This window comes from Parasteatoda tepidariorum, unplaced genomic scaffold, assembly GCF_982258835.1.
Source record: "Parasteatoda tepidariorum strain Cologne lab strain unplaced genomic scaffold, Ptep-v5.0 scaffold_17, whole genome shotgun sequence".
In the NCBI taxonomy this organism is placed as follows: domain Eukaryota; kingdom Metazoa; phylum Arthropoda; class Arachnida; order Araneae; family Theridiidae; genus Parasteatoda; species Parasteatoda tepidariorum.
The window spans coordinates 45,665-66,717 of record NW_028257376.1 but is presented as its reverse complement, the minus strand read 5'-3'; positions in this window follow the sequence as shown (position 1 = coordinate 66,717).

Sequence of the window (21,053 nt, the reverse complement as noted above, 5' to 3'; positions counted from 1 at the left end):
TATTTCCTGTTGTAGAGTACACTATTACCCTGTAATATAATACCTTGTTCAATTTAAATATTATCTGTCAATATTAAGGTTTGATATTGCGCCTTGCGTTAGTTAACCATTGAAAGATGTCTTTGAATTTTTAAAGCATTTTAGAACGCTTATTTCTTCATTTTAAGCTTCTCAGAACACTTTATTTCGCATAGGCATACATAGTAAACTTTAGGGTCACTCTGTGTACCCCCTAATTGACATATAATTATTTCCTGTTGTAGAGTACACTATTACCCTGTAATATAATACCTTGTTCAATTTAAATATTATCTGTCAATATTAAGGTCCGATACCGTGCCGTTAGTTAGCATAGAAAAATGTCTTTGAATTTTTAAAGCATTTTAGAACGCTTATTTCCTCATTTTAAGCTTCTCAGAACACTTTATTTCGCATAGGCATACATAGTAAACTTTAGGGTCACTCTGTGTACCCCCTAATTGACATATAATTATTTCCTGTGGTAGGGTACACTATAACCCTGTAATATAATACGTGGTCCAATTTAAAAATTATAGGTCAATATTAAGGTCCGATACCGTGCCGTTAGTTAACATAGAAAAGTGTCTTTGTATTTTCTTGTTTTAATGCACTATTTAAAACATACATAGTGTACCCCCTAATTGACCTATAATTATTTCCTGTTGTAGGGTACACTATTACCCTGTAATATAATACCTGGTCCAATTGAAATATTATGGTTCCATATTAAGGTCTGATATCGCGCCTTGCGTTAGTTAACCATTGAAAGATGTCTTTGAATTTTTAAAGCATTTTAGAACGCTTATTTCTTCATTTTAAGCTTCTCAGAACACTCTATTTCGCATAGGCATACATAGTAAATTTTAGGGTCATGCTGTGTACCACCTAATTGACCTATAATTATTTCCTGTGGTAAGGTACACTATTACCCTGTAATATAATACGTGGTACAATTTAAAAATTATAGGTCAATATTAAGGTCCGATACCGTGCCGTTAGTTAACATAGAAAAGTGTCTTCGTATTTCCTTGTTTTAATGCACTATTTAAAATATACATAGTGTACCCCCTAATTGACCTATAATTATTTCCTGTGGTAGGGTGCACTATTACCCTGTAATATAATACCTGGTCCAATTTAAATATTATGGGTCAATATTAAGGTCTGATATTGCGCCTTGCGCTAGTTAACCATTGAAAGATGTCTTTGAATTTTTAAAGCATTTTAGAACGCTTATTTCTTCATTTTAAGCTTCTCAGAACACTTTATTTCGCATAGGCATACATAGTAAAATTTAGGGTCACGCTGTGTACCCCCTAATTGACCTATAATTATTTCCTGTGATATGGTACACTATAACCCTGTAATATAATACGTGGTCCAATTTACAAATTATAGGTCAATATTAAGGTCCGATACCGTGCCGTTAGTTAACATAGAAAAGTGTCTTCGTATTTCCTTGTTTTAATGCACTATTTAAAATATACATAGTGTACCCCCTAATTGACCTATAATTATTTCCTGTGGTAGGGTACACTATTACCCTGTAATATAATACCTGGTCCAATTTAAATATTATGGGTCAATATTAAGGTCTGATATTGCGCCTTGCGTTAGTTAACCATTGAAAGATGTCTTTGAATTTTTAAAGCATTTTTGAACGCTTATTTCTTCATTTTAAGCATCTCAGAACACTCTATTTCGCATAGGCATACATAGTAAAATTTAGGGTCACGCTGTGTACCCCCTAAATGACCTATAATTATTTCCTGTGGTAGGGTACACTATTTCCCTGTAATATAATACGTGGTCCAATTTAAAAATTATAGGTCAATATTAAGGTCCGATACCGTGCCGTTAGTTAACATAGAAAAATGTCTTTGAATTTTTAAAGCATTTTAGAACGCTTATTTCCTCATTTTAAGCTTCTCAGAACACTTTATTTCGCATAGGCATACATAGTAAACTTTAGGGTCACTCTGTGTACCCCCTAATTGACCTATAATTATTTCCTGTGGTAGGGTACACTATAACCCTGTAATATAATACGTGGTCCAATTTAAAAATTATAGGTCAATATTAAGGTCCGATACCGTGCCGTTAGTTATCATAGAAAAGTGTCTTCGTATTTTCTTGTTTTAATGCACTATTTAAAACATACATAGTGTACCCCCTAATTGACCTATAATTATTTCCTGTGGTAGGGTACACTATTACCCTATAATATAATACCTGGTCCAATTTAAATATTATGGGTCAATATTAAGGTCTGATATTGCGCCTTGCGTTAGTTAACCATTGAAAGATGTCTTTGAATTTTTAAAGCATTTTAGAACGCTTATTTCTTCATTTTAAGCTTCTCAGAACACTCTATTTCGCATAGGCATACATAGTAAATTTTAGGGTCACGCTGTGTACCACCTAATTGACCTATAATTATTTCCTGTGGTAAGGTACACTATAACCCTGTAATATAATACGTGGTCCAATTTAAAAATTATAGGTCAATATTAAGGTCCGATACCGTGCCGTTAGTTAACATAGAAAAGTGTCTTCGTATTTCCTTGTTTTAATGCACTATTTTAAATATACATAGTGTACCCCCTAATTGACCTATAATTATTTCCTGTGGTAGGGTACACTATTACCCTGTAATATAATACCTATTCCAATTTAAATATTATGGGTCAATATTAAGGTCTGATATTGCGCCTTGCGTTAGTTAACCATTGAAAGATGTCTTTGAATTTTTAAAGCATTTTAGAACGCTTATTTCTTCATTTTAAGCATCTCAGAACACTCTATTTCGCATAGGCATACATAGTAAAATTTAGGGTCACGCTGTGTACCCCCTAAATGACCTATAATTATATCCTGTTGTAGGGTACACTATTACCCTGTAATATAATACGTGGTCCAATTTAAAAATTATAGGTCAATATTAAGGTCCGATACCGTGCCGTTAGTTAACATAGAAAAAATGTCTTCGTATTTCCTTGTTTTAATGCACTATTTAAAATATACATAGTGTACCCCCTAATTGACCTATAATTATTTCCTGTGGTAGGGTGCACTATTACCCTGTAATATAATACCTGGTCCAATTTAAATATTATGGGTCAATATTAAGGTCTGATATTGCGCCTTGCGCTAGTTAACCATTGAAAGATGTCTTTGAATTTTTAAAGCATTTTAGAACGCTTATTTCTTCATTTTAAGCTTCTCAGAACACTTTATTTCGCATAGGCATACATAGTAAAATTTAGGGTCACGCTGTGTACCCCCTAATTGACCTATAATTATTTCCTGTGATATGGTACACTATAACCCTGTAATATAATACGTGGTCCAATTTACAAATTATAGGTCAATATTAAGGTCCGATACCGTGCCGTTAGTTAACATAGAAAAGTGTCTTCGTATTTCCTTGTTTTAATGCACTATTTAAAATATACATAGTGTACCCCCTAATTGACCTATAATTATTTCCTGTGGTAGGGTACACTATTACCCTGTAATATAATACCTGGTCCAATTTAAATATTATGGGTCAATATTAAGGTCTGATATTGCGCCTTGCGTTAGTTAACCATTGAAAGATGTCTTTGAATTTTTAAAGCATTTTTGAACGCTTATTTCTTCATTTTAAGCATCTCAGAACACTCTATTTCGCATAGGCATACATAGTAAAATTTAGGGTCACGCTGTGTACCCCCTAAATGACCTATAATTATTTCCTGTGGTAGGGTACACTATTTCCCTGTAATATAATACGTGGTCCAATTTAAAAATTATAGGTCAATATTAAGGTCCGATACCGTGCCGTTAGTTAACATAGAAAAATGTCTTTGAATTTTTAAAGCATTTTAGAACGCTTATTTCCTCATTTTAAGCTTCTCAGAACACTTTATTTCGCATAGGCATACATAGTAAACTTTAGGGTCACTCTGTGTACCCCCTAATTGACCTATAATTATTTCCTGTGGTAGGGTACACTATAACCCTGTAATATAATACGTGGTCCAATTTAAAAATTATAGGTCAATATTAAGGTCCGATACCGTGCCGTTAGTTATCATAGAAAAGTGTCTTCGTATTTTCTTGTTTTAATGCACTATTTAAAACATACATAGTGTACCCCCTAATTGACCTATAATTATTTCCTGTGGTAGGGTACACTATTACCCTATAATATAATACCTGGTCCAATTTAAATATTATGGGTCAATATTAAGGTCTGATATTGCGCCTTGCGTTAGTTAACCATTGAAAGATGTCTTTGAATTTTTAAAGCATTTTAGAACGCTTATTTCTTCATTTTAAGCTTCTCAGAACACTCTATTTCGCATAGGCATACATAGTAAATTTTAGGGTCACGCTGTGTACCACCTAATTGACCTATAATTATTTCCTGTGGTAAGGTACACTATAACCCTGTAATATAATACGTGGTCCAATTTAAAAAATATAGGTCAATATTAAGGTCCGATACCGTGCCGTTAGTTAACATAGAAAAGTGTCTTCGTATTTCCTTGTTTTAATGCACTATTTAAAATATACATAGTGTACCCCCTAATTGACCTATAATTATTTCCTGTGGTAGGGTACACTGTTACCCTGTAATATAATACCTATTCCAATTTAAATATTATGGGTCAATATTAAGGTCTGATATTGCGCCTTGCGTTAGTTAACCATTGAAAGATGTCTTTGAATTTTTAAAGCATTTTAGAACGCTTATTTCTTCATTTTAAGCATCTCAGAACACTCTATTTCGCATAGGCATACATAGTAAAATTTAGGGTCACGCTGTGTACCCCCTAAATGACCTATAATTATTTCCTGTGGTAGGGTACACTATTTCCCTGTAATATAATACGTGGTCCAATTTAAAAATTATAGGTCAATATTAAGGTCCGATACCGTGCCGTTAGTTAACATAGAAAAATGTCTTTGAATTTTTAAAGCATTTTAGAACGCTTATTTCCTCATTTTAAGCTTCTCAGAACACTTTATTTCGCATAGGCATACATAGTAAACTTTAGGGTCACTCTGTGTACCCCCTAATTGACCTATAATTATTTCCTGTGGTAGGGTACACTATAACCCTGTAATATAATACGTGGTCCAATTTAAAAATTATAGGTCAATATTAAGGTCCGATACCGTGCCGTTAGTTATCATAGAAAAGTGTCTTCGTATTTTCTTGTTTTAATGCACTATTTAAAACATACATAGTGTACCCCCTAATTGACCTATAATTATTTCCTGTGGTAGGGTACACTATTACCCTATAATATAATACCTGGTCCAATTTAAATATTATGGGTCAATATTAAGGTCTGATATTGCGCCTTGCGTTAGTTAACCATTGAAAGATGTCTTTGAATTTTTAAAGCATTTTAGAACGCTTATTTCTTCATTTTAAGCTTCTCAGAACACTCTATTTCGCATAGGCATACATAGTAAATTTTAGGGTCACGCTGTGTACCACCTAATTGACCTATAATTATTTCCTGTGGTAAGGTACACTATAACCCTGTAATATAATACGTGGTCCAATTTAAAAAATATAGGTCAATATTAAGGTCCGATACCGTGCCGTTAGTTAACATAGAAAAGTGTCTTCGTATTTCCTTGTTTTAATGCACTATTTAAAATATACATAGTGTACCCCCTAATTGACCTATAATTATTTCCTGTGGTAGGGTACACTATTACCCTGTAATATAATACCTATTCCAATTTAAATATTATGGGTCAATATTAAGGTCTGATATTGCGCCTTGCGTTAGTTAACCATTGAAAGATGTCTTTGAATTTTTAAAGCATTTTAGAACGCTTATTTCTTCATTTTAAGCATCTCAGAACACTCTATTTCGCATAGGCATACATAGTAAAATTTAGGGTCACGCTGTGTACCCCCTAAATGACCTATAATTATATCCTGTTGTAGGGTACACTATTACCCTGTAATATAATACGTGGTCCAATTTAAAAATTATAGGTCAATATTAAGGTCCGATACCGTGCCGTTAGTTAACATAGAAAAAATGTCTTTGACTTTTTAAAGCATTTTAGAACGCTTATTTCCTCATTTTAAGCTTCTCAGAACACTTTATTTCGCATAGGCATACATAGTAAACTTTAGGGTCACGCTGTGTACCCCCTAATTGACCTATTATTATTTCCTTTGGTGGGGTACACTATTACCCTGTAATATAATACCTGGTCCAATTTAAATATTATGGGTCAATATTAAGGTCTGATATTGCGCCTTGCGTTAGTTAACCATTGAAAGATGTCTTTGAATTTTTAAAGCATTTTAGAACGCTTATTTCTTCATTTTAAGCTTCTCAGAACACTTTATTTCGCATAGGCATACATAGTAAACTTTAGGGTCACGCTGTGTACCCCCTAATTGACCTATAATTATTTCCTGCGGTAGGGTACACTATAACCCTGTAATATAATACGTGGTCCAATTTAAAAATTATAGGTCAATATTAAGGTCCGATACCGTGCCGTTAGTTAACATAGAAAAATGTCTTTGAATTTTTAAAGCATTTTAGAACGCTTATTTCCTCATTTTAAGCTTCTCAGAACACTTTATTTCGCATAGGCATACACAGTAAACTTTAGGGTCACGCTGTGTACCCCCTAATTGACCTATAATTATTTCCTGTGGTAAGGTACACTATTACCCTGTAATACAATACCTGGTTCAATTTAAATATTATGAGTCAATATTAAGGTTTGATATTGCGCCTTGCGTTAGTTAACCATTGAAAGATGTCTTTGAATTTTTAAAGCATTTTAGAACGCTTATTTCTTCATTTTAAGCTTCTCAGAACACTTTATTTCGCATAGCAATACATAGTAAACTTTAGGGTCACGCTGTGTACCCCCTAATTGACCTATAATTATTTCCTGTGGTAGGGTACACTATTACCCTGTAATATAATACGTGGTCCAATTTAAAAATTATAGGTCAATATTAAGGTCCGATACCGTGCCGTTAGTTAACATAGAAAAATGTCTTTGAATTTTTAAAGCATTTTAGAACGCTTATTTCCTCATTTTAAGATTCTCAGAACACTTCATTTCGCATAGGCATACATAGAAAACTTTAGGGTCACTCTGCGTACCCCCTAATTGACCTATAATTATTTCCTGTGGTAGGGTACACTATAACCCTGTAATATAATACGTGGTCCAATTTAAAAATTATAGGTCAATATTAAGGTCCGATACCGTGCCGTTAGTTAACATAGAAAAGTATCTTCGTATTTCCTTGTTTTAATGCACTATTTAAAATATACATAGTGTACCCCCTAATTGACCTATAATTATTTCCTGTGGTAGGGTACACTATTTCCCTGTAATATAATACCTGGTCCAATTTAAATATTATGGGTCAATATTAAGGTCTGATATTGCGCCTTGCGTTAGTTAACCATTGAAAGATGTCTTTGAATTTTTAAAGCATTTTAGAACGCTTATTTCTTCATTTTAAGCATCTCAGAACACTCTATTTCGCATAGCAATACATAGTAAACTTTAGGGTCACGCTGTGTACCCCCTAATTGACCTATAATTATTTCCTGTGGTAGGGTACACTATTACCCTGTAATATAAAAGGTGGTTCAATTTAAAAATTATAGGTCAATATTAAGGTCCGATACCGTGCCGTTAGTTAGCATAGAAAAATGTCTTTGAATTTTTAAAGCATTTTAGAACGCTTATTTCCTCATTTTAAGATTCTCAGAACACTTCATTTCGCATAGGCATACATAGTAAATTTTAGGGTCACGCTGTGTACCACCTAATTGACCTATAATTATTTCCTGTGGTAAGGTACACTATAACCCTGTAATATAATACGTGGTCCAATTTAAAAATTATGGGTCAATATTAAGGTCTGATATTGCGCCTTGCGTTAGTTAACCATTGAAAGATGTCTTTGAATTTTTAAAGCATTTTAGAACGCTTATTTCTTCATTTTAAGCTTCTCAGAACACTTTATTTCGCATAGCAATACATAGTAAACTTTAGGGTCACGCTGTGTACCCCCTAATTGACCTATAATTATTTCCTGTGGTAGGGTACACTATTACCCTGTAATATAAAAGGTGGTTCAATTTAAAAATTATAGGTCAATATTAAGGTCCGATACCGTGCCGTTAGTTAGCATAGAAAAATGTCTTTGAATTTTTAAAGCATTTTAGAACGCTTATTTCCTCATTTTAAGATTCTCAGAACACTTCATTTCGCATAGGCATACATAGTAAATTTTAGGGTCACGCTGTGTACCACCTAATTGACCTATAATTATTTCCTGTGGTAAGGTACACTATAACCCTGTAATATAATACGTGGTCCAATTTAAAAATTATAGGTCAATATTAAGGTCCGATACCGTGCCGTTAGTTAACATAGAAAAGTGTCTTCGTATTTCCTTGTTTTAATGCACTATTTAAAATATACATAGTGTACCCCCTAATTGACCTATAATTATTTCCTGTGGTAGGGTACACTATTACCCTGTAATATAATACCTATTCCAATTTAAATATTATGGGTCAATATTAAGGTCTGATATTGCGCCTTGCGTTAGTTAACCATTGAAAGATGTCTTTGAATTTTTAAAGCATTTTAGAACGCTTATTTCTTCATTTTAAGCATCTCAGAACACTCTATTTCGCATAGGCATACATAGTAAAATTTAGGGTCACGCTGTGTACCCCCTAAATGACCTATAATTATATCCTGTTGTAGGGTACACTATTACCCTGTAATATAATACGTGGTCCAATTTAAAAATTATAGGTCAATATTAAGGTCCGATACCGTGCCGTTAGTTAACATAGAAAAATGTCTTTGAATTTTTAAAGCATTTTAGAACGCTTATTTCCTCATTTTAAGCTTCTCAGAACACTTTATTTCGCATAGGCATACATAGTAAACTTTAGGGTCACGCTGTGTACCCCCTAATTGACCTATAATTATTTCCTGTGGTAGGGTACACTATTACCCTGTAATACAATACCTGGTTCAATTTAAATATTATGGGTCAATATTAAGGTTTGATATTGCGCCTTGCGTTAGTTAACCATTGAAAGATGTCTTTGAATTTTTAAAGCATTTTAGAACGCTTATTTCTTCATTTTAAGCTTCTCAGAACACTTTATTTCGCATAGCAATACATAGTAAACTTTAGGGTCACGCTGTGTACCCCCTAATTGACCTATAATTATTTCCTGTGGTAGGGTACACTATTACCCTGTAATATAAAAGGTGGTCCAATTTAAAAATTATAGGTCAATATTAAGGTCCGATACCGTGCCGTTAGTTAGCATAGAAAAATGTCTTTGAATTTTTAAAGCATTTTAGAACGCTTATTTCCTCATTTTAAGATTCTCAGAACACTTCATTTCGCATAGGCATACATAGAAAACTTTAGGGTCACTCTGCGTACCCCCTAATTGACCTATAATTATTTCCTGTGGTAGGGTACACTATAACCCTGTAATATAATACGTGGTCCAATTTAAAAATTATAGGTCAATATTAAGGTCCGATACCGTGCCGTTAGTTAACATAGAAAAGTATCTTCGTATTTCCTTGTTTTAATGCACTATTTAAAATATACATAGTGTACCCCCTAATTGACCTATAATTATTTCCTGTGGTAGGGTACACTATTACCCTGTAATATAATACCTGGTCCAATTTAAATATTATGGGTCAATATTAAGGTCTGATATTGCGCCTTGCGTTAGTTAACCATTGAAAGATGTCTTTGAATTTTTAAAGCATTTTAGAACGCTTATTTCTTCATTTTAAGCATCTCAGAACACTCTATTTCGCATAGCAATACATAGTAAACTTTAGGGTCACGCTGTGTACCCCCTAATTGACCTATAATTATTTCCTGTGGTAGGGTACACTATTACCCTGTAATATAAAAGGTGGTTCAATTTAAAAATTATAGGTCAATATTAAGGTCCGATACCGTGCCGTTAGTTAGCATAGAAAAATGTCTTTGAATTTTTAAAGCATTTTAGAACGCTTATTTCCTCATTTTAAGATTCTCAGAACACTTCATTTCGCATAGGCATACATAGTAAATTTTAGGGTCACGCTGTGTACCACCTAATTGACCTATAATTATTTCCTGTGGTAAGGTACACTATAACCCTGTAATATAATACGTGGTCCAATTTAAAAATTATGGGTCAATATTAAGGTCTGATATTGCGCCTTGCGTTAGTTAACCATTGAAAGATGTCTTTGAATTTTTAAAGCATTTTAGAACGCTTATTTCTTCATTTTAAGCTTCTCAGAACACTTTATTTCGCATAGCAATACATAGTAAACTTTAGGGTCACGCTGTGTACCCCCTAATTGACCTATAATTATTTCCTGTGGTAGGGTACACTATTACCCTGTAATATAAAAGGTGGTTCAATTTAAAAATTATAGGTCAATATTAAGGTCCGATACCGTGCCGTTAGTTAGCATAGAAAAATGTCTTTGAATTTTTAAAGCATTTTAGAACGCTTATTTCCTCATTTTAAGATTCTCAGAACACTTCATTTCGCATAGGCATACATAGTAAATTTTAGGGTCACGCTGTGTACCACCTAATTGACCTATAATTATTTCCTGTGGTAAGGTACACTATAACCCTGTAATATAATACGTGGTCCAATTTAAAAATTATAGGTCAATATTAAGGTCCGATACCGTGCCGTTAGTTAACATAGAAAAGTGTCTTCGTATTTCCTTGTTTTAATGCACTATTTAAAATATACATAGTGTACCCCCTAATTGACCTATAATTATTTCCTGTGGTAGGGTACACTATTACCCTGTAATATAATACCTATTCCAATTTAAATATTATGGGTCAATATTAAGGTCTGATATTGCGCCTTGCGTTAGTTAACCATTGAAAGATGTCTTTGAATTTTTAAAGCATTTTAGAACGCTTATTTCTTCATTTTAAGCATCTCAGAACACTCTATTTCGCATAGGCATACATAGTAAAATTTAGGGTCACGCTGTGTACCCCCTAAATGACCTATAATTATATCCTGTTGTAGGGTACACTATTACCCTGTAATATAATACGTGGTCCAATTTAAAAATTATAGGTCAATATTAAGGTCCGATACCGTGCCGTTAGTTAACATAGAAAAATGTCTTTGAATTTTTAAAGCATTTTAGAACGCTTATTTCCTCATTTTAAGCTTCTCAGAACACTTTATTTCGCATAGGCATACATAGTAAACTTTAGGGTCACGCTGTGTACCCCCTAATTGACCTATAATTATTTCCTGTGGTAGGGTACACTATTACCCTGTAATACAATACCTGGTTCAATTTAAATATTATGGGTCAATATTAAGGTTTGATATTGCGCCTTGCGTTAGTTAACCATTGAAAGATGTCTTTGAATTTTTAAAGCATTTTAGAACGCTTATTTCTTCATTTTAAGCTTCTCAGAACACTTTATTTCGCATAGCAATACATAGTAAACTTTAGGGTCACGCTGTGTACCCCCTAATTGACCTATAATTATTTCCTGTGGTAGGGTACACTATTACCCTGTAATATAAAAGGTGGTCCAATTTAAAAATTATAGGTCAATATTAAGGTCCGATACCGTGCCGTTAGTTAGCATAGAAAAATGTCTTTGAATTTTTAAAGCATTTTAGAACGCTTATTTCCTCATTTTAAGATTCTCAGAACACTTCATTTCGCATAGGCATACATAGAAAACTTTAGGGTCACTCTGCGTACCCCCTAATTGACCTATAATTATTTCCTGTGGTAGGGTACACTATAACCCTGTAATATAATACGTGGTCCAATTTAAAAATTATAGGTCAATATTAAGGTCCGATACCGTGCCGTTAGTTAACATAGAAAAGTATCTTCGTATTTCCTTGTTTTAATGCACTATTTAAAATATACATAGTGTACCCCCTAATTGACCTATAATTATTTCCTGTGGTAGGGTACACTATTACCCTGTAATATAATACCTGGTCCAATTTAAATATTATGGGTCAATATTAAGGTCTGATATTGCGCCTTGCGTTAGTTAACCATTGAAAGATGTCTTTGAATTTTTAAAGCATTTTAGAACGCTTATTTCTTCATTTTAAGCTTCTCAGAACACTCTATTTCGCATAGGCATACATAGTAAATTTTAGGGTCACGCTGTGTACCACCTAATTGACCTATAATTATTTCCTGTGGTAAGGTACACTATAACCCTGTAATATAATACGTGGTCCAATTTAAAAATTATAGGTCAATATTAAGGTCCGATACCGTGCCGTTAGTTAACATAGAAAAGTGTCTTCGTATTTCCTTGTTTTAAAGCACTATTTAAAATATACATAGAGTACCCCCTAATTGACCTATAATTATTTCCTGTGGTAGGGTACACTATTACCCTGTAATATAATACCTGGTCCAATTTAAATATTATGGGTCAATATTAAGGTCTGATATTGCGCCTTGCGTTAGTTAACCATTGAAAGATGTCTTTGAATTTTTAAAGCATTTTAGAACGCTTATTTCTTCATTTTAAGCTTCTCAGAGCACTCTATTTCGCATAGGCATACATAGTAAAATTTAGGGTCACGCTGTGTACCCCTTAAATGACCTATAATTATTTCCTGTGGTAGGGTACACTATAACCCTGTAATATAATACGTGGTCCAATTTAAAAATTATAGGTCAATATTAAGGTCCGATACCGTGCCGTTAGTTAACATAGAAAAATGTCTTTGAATTTTTAAAGCATTTTAGAACGCTTATTTCCTCATTTTAAGCTTCTCAAAACACTTTATTTCGCATAGGCATACATAGTAAACTTTAGGGTCACGCTGTGTACCCCCTAATTGACCTATAATTATTTCCTGTGGTAAGGTACACTATTACCCTGTAATACAATACCTGGTTCAATTTAAATATTATGGGTCAATATTAAGGTTTGATATTGCGCCTTGCGTTAGTTAACCATTGAAAGATGTCTTTGAATTTTTAAAGCATTTTAGAACGCTTATTTCTTCATTTTAAGCTTCTCAGAACACTTTATTTCGCATAGCAATACATAGTAAACTTTAGGGTCACGCTGTGTACCCCCTAATTGACCTATAATTATTTCCTGTGGTAGGGTACACTATTACCCTGTAATATAAAAGGTGGTTCAATTTAAAAATTATAGGTCAAAATTAAGGTCCGATACCGTGCCGTTAGTTAGCATAGAAAAATGTCTTTGAATTTTTAAAGCATTTTAGAACGCTTATTTCCTCATTTTAAGATTCTCAGAACACTTCATTTCGCATAGGCATACATAGAAAACTTTAGGGTCACTCTGCGTACCCCCTAATTGACCTATAATTATTTCCTGTGGTAGGGTACACTATTACCCTGTAATATAATACCTGGTCCAATTTAAATATTATGGGTCAATATTAAGGTCTGATATTGCGCCTTGCGTTAGTTAACCATTGAAAGATGTCTTTGAATTTTTAAAGCATTTAGAACGCTTATTTCTTCATTTTAAGCTTCTCAGAACACTCTATTTCGCATAGGCATACATAGTAAATTTTAGGGTCACGCTGTGTACCACCTAATTGACCTATAATTATTTCCTGTGGTAAGGTACACTATAACCCTGTAATATAATACGTGGTCCAATTTAAAAATTATAGGTCAATATTAAGGTCCGATACCGTGCCGTTAGTTAACATAGAAAAGTGTCTTCGTATTTCCTTGTTTTAATGCACTATTTAAAATATACATAGTGTACCCCCTAATTGACCTATAATTATTTCCTGTGGTAGGGTACACTATTACCCTGTAATATAATACCTATTCCAATTTAAATATTATGGGTCAATATTAAGGTCTGATATTGCGCCTTGCGTTAGTTAACCATTGAAAGATGTCTTTGAATTTTTAAAGCATTTTAGAACGCTTATTTCTTCATTTTAAGCATCTCAGAACACTCTATTTCGCATAGGCATACATAGTAAAATTTAGGGTCACGCTGTGTACCCCCTAAATGACCTATAATTATATCCTGTGGTAGGGTACACTATTACCCTGTAATATAAAAGGTGGTTCAATTTAAAAATTATAGGTCAATATTAAGGTCCGATACCGTGCCGTTAGTTAGCATAGAAAAATGTCTTTGAATTTTTAAAGCATTTTAGAACGCTTATTTCCTCATTTTAAGATTCTCAGAACACTTCATTTCGCATAGGCATACATAGAAAACTTTAGGGTCACTCTGTGTACCCCCTAATTGACCTATAAATATTTCCTGTGGTAGGGTACACTATAACCCTGTAATATAATACGTGGTCCAATTTAAAAATTATAGGTCAATATTAAGGTCCGATACCGTGCCGTTAGTTAACATAGAAAAGTGTCTTCGTATTTCCTTGTTTTAATGCACTATTTAAAATATACATAGAGTACCCCCTAATTGACCTATAATTATTTCCTGTTGTAGGGTACACTATTACCCTGTAATATAATACCTGGTCCAATTGAAATATTATGGTTCCATATTAAGGTCTGATATCGCGCCTTGCGTTAGTTAACCATTGAAAGATGTCTTTGAATTTTTAAAGCATTTTAGAACGCTTATTTCTTCATTTTAAGCTTCTCAGAACACTCTATTTCGCATAGGCATACATAGTAAATTTTAGGGTCACACTGTGTACCACCTAATTGACCTATAATTATTTCCTGTGGTAAGGTACACTATTACCCTGTAATATAATACGTGGTACAATTTAAAAATTATAGGTCAATATTAAGGTCCGATACCGTGCCGTTAGTTAACATAAAAAAGTGTCTTCGTATTTCCTTGTTTTAATGCACTATTTAAAATATACATAGTGTACCCCCTAATTGACCTATAATTATTTCCTGTGGTAGGGTACACTATTACCCTGTAATATAATACCTGGTCCAATTTAAATATTATGGTTCAATATTAAGGTCTGATATTGCGCCTTGCGTTAGTTAACCATTGAAAGATGTCTTTGAATTTTTAAAGCATTTTAGAACGCTTATTTCTTCATTTTAAGCTTCTCAGAACACTCTATTTCGCATAGGCATACATAGTAAATTTTAGGGTCACGCTGTGTACCACCTAATTGACCTATAATTATTTCCTGTGGTAAGGTACACTATAACCCTGTAATATAATACGTGGTCCAATTTAAAAATTATAGGTCAATATTAAGGTCCGATACCGTGCCGTTAGTTAACATAGAAAAGTGTCTTCGTATTTCCTTGTTTTAATGCACTATTTAAAATATACATAGTGTACCCCCTAATTGACCTATAATTATTTCCTGTGGTAGGGTACACTATTACCCTGTAATATAATACCTATTCCAATTTAAATATTATGGGTCAATATTAAGGTCTGATATTGCGCCTTGCGTTAGTTAACCATTGAAAGATGTCTTTGAATTTTTAAAGCATTTTAGAACGCTTATTTCTTCATTTTAAGCATCTCAGAACACTCTATTTCGCATAGGCATACATAGTAAAATTTAGGGTCACGCTGTGTACCCCCTAAATGACCTATAATTATATCCTGTGGTAGGGTACACTATTACCCTGTAATATAATACGTGGTCCAATTTAAAAATTATAGGTCAATATTAAGGTCCGATACCGTGCCGTTAGTTAACATAGAAAAATGTCTTTGAATTTTTAAAGCATTTTAGAACGCTTATTTCCTCATTTTAAGCTTCTCAGAACACTTTATTTCGCATAGGCATACATAGTAAACTTTAGGGTCACGCTGTGTACCCCCTAATTGACCTATAATTATTTCCTGTGGTAAGGTACACTATTACCCTGTAATACAATACCTGGTTCAATTTAAATATTATGGGTCAATATTAAGGTTTGATATTGCGCCTTGCGTTAGTTAACCATTGAAAGATGTCTTTGAATTTTTAAAGCATTTTAGAACGCTTATTTCTTCATTTTAAGCTTCTCAGAACACTTTATTTCGCATAGCAATACATAGTAAACTTTAGGGTCACGCTGTGTACCCCCTAATTGACCTATAATTATTTCCTGTGGTAGGGTACACTATTACCCTGTAATATAAAAGGTGGTTCAATTTAAAAATTATAGGTCAATATTAAGGTCCGATACCGTGCCGTTAGTTAGCATAGAAAAATGTCTTTGAATTTTTAAAGCATTTTAGAACGCTTATTTCCTCATTTTAAGATTCTCAGAACACTTCATTTCGCATAGGCATACATAGAAAACTTTAGGGTCACTCTGTGTACCCCCTAATTGACCTATAAATATTTCCTGTGGTAGGGTACACTATAACCCTGTAATATAATACGTGGTCCAATTTAAAAATTATAGGTCAATATTAAGGTCCGATACCGTGCCGTTAGTTAACATAGAAAAGTGTCTTCGTATTTCCTTGTTTTAATGCACTATTTAAAATATACATAGAGTACCCCCTAATTGACCTATAATTATTTCCTGTTGTAGGGTACACTATTACCCTGTAATATAATACCTGGTCCAATTGAAATATTATGGTTCCATATTAAGGTCTGATATCGCGCCTTGCGTTAGTTAACCATTGAAAGATGTCTTTGAATTTTTAAAGCATTTTAGAACGCTTATTTCTTCATTTTAAGCTTCTCAGAACACTCTATTTCGCATAGGCATACATAGTAAATTTTAGGGTCACACTGTGTACCACCTAATTGACCTATAATTATTTCCTGTGGTAAGGTACACTATTACCCTGTAATATAATACGTGGTACAATTTAAAAATTATAGGTCAATATTAAGGTCCGATACCGTGCCGTTAGTTAACATAAAAAAGTGTCTTCGTATTTCCTTGTTTTAATGCACTATTTAAAATATACATAGTGTACCCCCTAATTGACCTATAATTATTTCCTGTGGTAGGGTACACTATTACCCTGTAATATAATACCTGGTCCAATTTAAATATTATGGGTCAATATTAAGGTCTGATATTGCGCCTTGCGTTAGTTAACCATTGAAAGATGTCTTTGAATTTTTAAAGCATTTTAGAACGCTTATTTCTTCATTTTAAGCTTCTCAGAACACTCTATTTCGCATAGGCATACATAGTAAATTTTAGGGTCACGCTGTGTACCACCTAATTGACCTATAATTATTTCCTGTGGTAAGGTACACTATAACCCTGTAATATAATACGTGGTCCAATTTAAAAATTATAGGTCAATATTAAGGTCCGATACCGTGCCGTTAGTTAACATAGAAAAGTGTCTTCGTATTTCCTTGTTTTAATGCACTATTTAAAATATACATAGTGTACCCCCTAATTGACCTATAATTATTTCCTGTGGTAGGGTACACTATTACCCTGTAATATAATACCTATTCCAATTTAAATATTATGGGTCAATATTAAGGTCTGATATTGCGCCTTGCGTTAGTTAACCATTGAAAGATGTCTTTGAATTTTTAAAGCATTTTAGAACGCTTATTTCTTCATTTTAAGCATCTCAGAACACTCTATTTCGCATAGGCATACATAGTAAAATTTAGGGTCACGCTGTGTACCCCCTAAATGACCTATAATTATATCCTGTGGTAGGGTACACTATTACCCTGTAATATAATACGTGGTCCAATTTAAAAATTATAGGTCAATATTAAGGTCCGATACCGTGCCGTTAGTTAACATAGAAAAATGTCTTTGAATTTTTAAAGCATTTTAGAACGCTTATTTCCTCATTTTAAGCTTCTCAGAACACTTTATTTCGCATAGGCATACATAGTAAACTTTAGGGTCACGCTGTGTACCCCCTAATTGACCTATAATTATTTCCTGTGGTAAGGTACACTATTACCCTGTAATACAATACCTGGTTCAATTTAAATATTATGGGTCAATATTAAGGTTTGATATTGCGCCTTGCGTTAGTTAACCATTGAAAGATGTCTTTGAATTTTTAAAGCATTTTAGAACGCTTATTTCTTCATTTTAAGCTTCTCAGAACACTTTATTTCGCATAGCAATACATAGTAAACTTTAGGGTCACGCTGTGTACCCCCTAATTGACCTATAATTATTTCCTGTGGTAGGGTACACTATTACCCTGTAATATAAAAGGTGGTTCAATTTAAAAATTATAGGTCAATATTAAGGTCCGATACCGTGCCGTTAGTTAGCATAGAAAAATGTCTTTGAATTTTTAAAGCATTTTAGAACGCTTATTTCCTCATTTTAAGATTCTCAGAACACTTCATTTCGCATAGGCATACATAGAAAACTTTAGGGTCACTCTGCGTACCCCCTAATTGACCTATAATTATTTCCTGTGGTAGGGTACACTATAACCCTGTAATATAATACGTGGTCCAATTTAAAAATTATAGGTCAATATTAAGGTCCGATACCGTGCCGTTAGTTAACATAGAAAAGTATCTTCGTATTTCCTTGTTTTAATGCACTATTTAAAATATACATAGTGTACCCCCTAATTGACCTATAATTATTTCCTGTGGTAGGGTACACTATTACCCTGTAATATAATACCTGGTCTAATTTAAATATTATGGGTCAATATTAAGGTCTGATATTGCGCCTTGCGTTAGTTAACCATTGAAAGATGTCTTTGAATTTTTAAAGCATTTTAGAACGCTTATTTCCTCATTTTAAGATTCTCAGAACACTTCATTTCGCATAGGCATACATAGAAAACTTTAGGGTCACTCTGCGTACCCCCTAATTGACCTATAATTATTTCCTGTGGTAGGGTACACTATAACCCTGTAATATAATACGTGGTCCAATTTAAAAATTATAGGTCAATATTAAGGTCCGATACCGTGCCGTTAGTTAACATAGAAAAGTGTCTTCGTATTTCCTTGTTTTAATGCACTATTTAAAATATACATAGAGTACCCCCTAATTGACCTATAATTATTTCCTGTGGTAGGGTACACTATTACCCTGTAATATAATACCTGGTCCAATTTAAATATTATGGGTCAATATTAAGGTCTGATATTGCGCCTTGCGTTAGTTAACCATTGAAAGATGTCTTTGAATTTTTAAAGCATTTTAGAACGCTTATTTCTTCATTTTAAGCTTCTCAGAGCACTCTATTTCGCATAGGCATACATAGTAAAATTTAGGGTCACGCTGTGTACCCCCTAAATGACCTATAATTATTTCCTGTGGTAGGGTACACTATAACCCTGTAATATAATACGTGGTCCAATTTAAAAATTATAGGTCAATATTAAGGTCCGATACCGTGCCGTTAGTTAACATAGAAAAATGTCTTTGAATTTTTAAAGCATTTTTGATCGCTTATTTCCTCATTTTAAGCTTCTCAGAACACTTTATTTCGCATAGGCATACATAGTAAACTGTAGGGTCACGCTGTGTACCCCCTAATTGACCTATAATTATTTCCTGTGGTAAGGTACACTATTACCCTGTAATACAATACCTGGTTCAATTTAAATATTATGGGTCAATATTAAGGTTTGATATTGCGCCTTGCGTTAGTTAACCATTGAAAGATGTCTTTGAATTTTTAAAGCATTTTAGAACGCTTATTTCTTCATTTTAAGCTTCTCAGAACACTTTATTTCGCATAGCAATACATAGTAAACTTTAGGGTCACGCTGTGTACCCCCTAATTGACCTATAATTATTTCCTGTGGTAGGGTACACTATTACCCTGTAATATAAAAGGTGGTTCAATTTAAAAATTATAGGTCAATATTAAGGTCCGATACCGTGCCGTTAGTTAGCATAGAAAAATGTCTTTGAATTTTTAAAGCATTTTAGAACGCTTATTTCCTCATTTTAAGATTCTCAGAACACTTCATTTCGCATAGGCATACATAGAAAACTTTAGGGTCACTCTGCGTACCCCCTAATTGACCTATAATTATTTCCTGTGGTAGGGTACACTATTACCCTGTAATATAATACCTGGTCCAATTTAAATATTATGGGTCAATATTAAGGTCTGATATTGCGCCTTGCGTTAGTTAACCATTGAAAGATGTCTTTGAATTTTTAAAGCATTTTAGAACGCTTATTTCTTCATTTTAAGCTTCTCAGAACACTCTATTTCGCATAGGCATACATAGTAAATTTTAGGGTCACGCTGTGTACCACCTAATTGACCTATAATTATTTCCTGTGGTAAGGTACACTATAACCCTGTAATATAATACGTGGTCCAATTTAAAAATTATAGGTCAATATTAAGGTCCGATACCGTGCCGTTAGTTAACATAGAAAAGTGTCTTCGTATTTCCTTGTTTTAATGCACTATTTAAAATATACATAGTGTACCCCCTAATTGACCTATAATTATTTCCTGTGGTAGGGTACACTATTACCCTGTAATATAATACCTATTCCAATTTAAATATTATGGGTCAATATTAAGGTCTGATATTGCGCCTTGCGTTAGTTAACCATTGAAAGATGTCTTTGAATTTTTAAAGCATTTTAGAACGCTTATTTCTTCATTTTAAGCATCTCAGAACACTCTATTTCGCATAGGCATACATAGTAAAATTTAGGGTCACGCTGTGTACCCCCTAAATGACCTATAATTATATCCTGTTGTAGGGTACACTATTACCCTGTAATATAATACGTGGTCCAATTTAAAAATTATAGGTCAATATTAAGGTCCGATACCGTGCCGTTAGTTAACATAGAAAAATGTCTTTGAATTTTTAAAGCATTTTAGAACGCTTATTTCCTCATTTTAAGCTTCTCAGAACACTTTATTTCGCATAGGCATACATAGTAAACTTTAGGGTCACGCTGTGTACCCCCTAATTGACCTATAATTATTTCCTGTGGTAGGGTACACTATTACCCTGTAATACAATACCTGGTTCAATTTAAGTATTATGGGTCAATATTAAGGTTTGATATTGCGCCTTGCGTTAGTTAACCATTGAAAG